General features: G+C 36.3%; 2 long non-coding RNA genes across 2 annotated transcripts; both read left to right on the forward strand.

Moving 5' to 3' along the window:
* Nucleotides 1–334: 334 nt before the first annotated feature.
* On the forward strand, nucleotides 335–843 carry LOC141626603 (uncharacterized). Its single transcript, XR_012536199.1, has 3 exons — nucleotides 335–416; nucleotides 528–623; nucleotides 772–843. It is a non-coding gene; the product is annotated as an uncharacterized LOC141626603 (long non-coding RNA).
* A 1,404-nt stretch (nucleotides 844–2,247) lies between these two features.
* On the forward strand, nucleotides 2,248–2,819 carry LOC141633997 (uncharacterized). Its single transcript, XR_012538744.1, has 3 exons — nucleotides 2,248–2,302; nucleotides 2,421–2,516; nucleotides 2,667–2,819. It is a non-coding gene; the product is annotated as an uncharacterized LOC141633997 (long non-coding RNA).
* Nucleotides 2,820–3,586: the final 767 nt, after the last annotated feature.

The raw sequence follows: 3,586 nt of genomic DNA on the forward strand, positions 1-3,586 counted from the left end.
CCCGTTACAGGTTGGAGTAACGAAATATTATGGGAAAACTGCCCAGATAAAGAAGAAAAGGAAGACTAAGTCTGAGAACGCTGACATGGTAACATTTATTCTATTATTTTCATTTAAGTTCAATTCACATGTTATTGTTGGGATAAAAATTGCTGACACATTACATTCTTGGCAAGCGACTTGATTAATGGCATCCGTACTACTAAAGCTGAATCTTTGGAGGTAAGCTTTCCGAAGAAGAAGTGAAGATGATGGAGGATGTCATTTCTAAAGGGGGTAATAATAAGGTACAACAGATTGGTGAAGAGACCGCTACTACCTTGGCAATACATGAGAAGGAAGTATCGGTCAACGAGATTCAGAAAGATCAGGTACCTAATAATGCTTCTGAAGTTGTAACAACTAAAGCCGATCAGGTACCTAATACTTCCTTATTTTTCTTTTGTTTTTTTTTTTTGGGTAAGATCAGGGGGTGTGTTCACTGCCAACTTCTGACATGGTGCCATTGAATTGGTTAATTTTATTAGGTAAATAATGGGTCTGAAAAGGAGATGCAACTTGAGAAGACGGCTGATGGAAAACAGCATACATCCCCTTCAAGTCAGTTCCCTGTTTTCAGTAAGGTATGCATGAAGTGTTTAATTAGTTAAATTTATATGAATGCTGAAGTTTGTGCAAAAATCGGCCTGAGACAGAAAGCGTTTTTGCAAAATCTTTTGAATGCTGAAGCGTTTTTGCAAAGATATAATAATGTATGTGTATATTCTTCAGGCCGTAAACAAGAGGCCAGTTATTCTTGCTGACCCTAATAGAATCGAAAAGCCACATGTGCGTGTTGGCCGGGGTCTCGTAGAAAACAAATCTGCAGCGGCGAAATCGTAGTTCATGGCGAAAAACTTTTGCCGAATCATAGAATAGTAGAGATAACTACAGTCAATCCAGGCCATGAAAACTTTCAACTGCTGTCCCGATTCGTGACGACATTACCATTCTGGGAGATGCGCTTGGAAGTTTCATCCAATGGCCTGATACTCACATCTACTTGGCGAAGATATCTCCGCCGCCTGAGCAGCGGAAAGCAGTTGGGGTTAGAAGAAATACCTTTATATATATGTTACATTTTTAATTGTTGAATGTTTTTATATGTTAAATTTATATGTTATTTTTTTTTGTAAGGAACAAAAAAGGCGGCTTTGGCGGATAAGCCTAAGTCCACAGACATGCCAACGACCTCGACTTCACAACAACTTGATGAGGTATTTAATTAACTTCTCCATTTTTTTAAAAATTAACCTCGCTCCCTTTATTTATATTTTGTCTGTATTTATAAAAAGCATGGTAATTTTGTGTAGGGGACAAAATCAAAGACTCATTCTTTCCGGACACGAAAGTTAGGACTTTAAACTCCACACAATATAAAGGGAAGGATTACATGCAAAAAGTAAGAACGGTGACGATGATGAGACTGCATGAGGAGGCTGGCCATCGCATAGCCACCGAGCAAGTGATAGTTATTCCGCTCGAGGAGGATATTCTAGGGGCTGAGCGCCAAGCGCTTATATCATGGGATCTGCTAGCCGTATGGGCTGGCCTAGACCAGATTGATATATCACACATATTTGTTTGGATGAAGTAAGTTTCTTAATAAATAATTTCATAGTCTAATATTCGACTACTAGATAATGTTTTAAATACGGAATTAATACCGTAATAATGTAGGATATTGAAATTGAGAGTGATCCCCGAGAAGAATATTCCATCCGATCTATACTGATTCCTGTGCCCCTATGTTTTATCTTTATTTATTCCGGATTTCTCGTTCGAACAACGGGTAGATTATATTGCTCAGCAATTGGCGACAACCAAGAAGCTGATTTTTGGCGCTTATAATGAAAAAGGGTAATAAACAAATTAATATTACGTTTCCCCCTACAATTGCATTTTCATACCTAATATATGTACTTGTTAATAATGATGATGTCTCTTGATGTAGGACTCATTGGGTGCTAGCACCATCATGCCGACAAGGAATAAAGTTTTACGTTGGACTCTTTACATCATCAACCAAGCGAGACTTTTAAGCACTTGATTAATATGTAAGTTTATAATACTGATTTATTTATAATAACATTTTCATTTTTTATTTATAGAAAAAAGTTCTTTCATATTTTTGCCCCTAAAAAAATTAGTTTCTGCCTCCTTTTTTTTTTAAAAAAAGGGCCTTTAAGAAGAAAAGAGCAAACGAAGGGATCAACCCACGGAAGATTCTGATGTTGGCCCTGATTTTATTACGATAACAGGGGTACGTGCTCAAATACAATAACATTAAGTGCAAAATCTGTGTTTAATACTAATACAATACCTAAAGTTCAAGATTCTGATGTGAGCCTTCTCTCGTCTGTTTTTTTATGTAATAATAGGCCCCTCGCCAGCCAGATAGCATACAATGTGGATACTACGCTTGTCGGTTCATGTTGGAGATTATTAGGCGAAGATATCTCGTTATTCCAGACAAGGTTAGTAATAATTTAAACATGTGTTTATTACTTTTTTTTAAATTAGAGCTAATGTTGTCTTGCTTGCTGCTATATATACCATGATGTTGCTAATGTTGTCTTGCTTGCTGCTATATATACCATAATGTCTTCTCTTTATTTTTTCCGCAGTATGCAATCAACCCGTCACAACAGATTGAGCAGTACTCAAGTGTAGATATAGACGAGGTAAGAGACATGTGGGGCAACTACGTCTTAGAATATATTTAGAAATGCATGATACTCAGAGTTTAGATCAACTTATTAGTAAATTTTTTGTTGAAGTTAGGGAATGAATAGTTCATGTAAATTCAACTCCTTGTAAGTATATATATATGATGCAAATTTCTTTGTTGTGGTTGAATTGAATCTATTGAGTTCGATGAACCCAGTGTGATTTATCTTGTCAGTCTTTGGTATATGGTGCTTCTTGACATATGCGAGTTTTGAATGGCATGAAACAAATTTATTTTTTCAAAACATTAGGAGTTTGTAATAAAAACGGTTACTAAAAAAAACCGTTGTGAATACCTTTCACAACGGTTAATAAAAATAACACCGTTATGAATAACATTCACAAATACCCGCGCATAATATTCAACAACGGGTATTAAACAAAGAACCGTTGTTAAAAGTCTTCACAATTTTGGAGGTAAAATTACAACAACGGGTATTAAACATAGAACCGTTGTTACAAAAATTTCAACAACGGGTATGTACCATAAACCCGTTGTCAAAAGACTTCACAATTTTGGAGGGAAAGTTACAACAACGGTTATACATACGACAACCGTTGTTATATTATTCGGTCCAAAATTTTGAAACACTTTCCACAACGGAGAACACCCAACAACAACGGCTTTTAACCGTGGTGAATACTTTAGACAACGGTTTCACTAAATAAGCAAACCGTTGTAAATACCTTCTACAACGGCCGCTTTAACAACGTCCGCTTTTTTATTTTACAACGGTTTTTACCCGTTGTTATAGGCTGTATCTGTAGTAGTGTTTTGGGCGGCCTTTCTACAAGAAAACCCCGAACCAAGTCAATA

The sequence above is a fragment of the Silene latifolia genome, chromosome Y (genome assembly GCF_048544455.1).
Source record: "Silene latifolia isolate original U9 population chromosome Y, ASM4854445v1, whole genome shotgun sequence".
NCBI lineage: Eukaryota > Viridiplantae > Streptophyta > Magnoliopsida > Caryophyllales > Caryophyllaceae > Silene > Silene latifolia.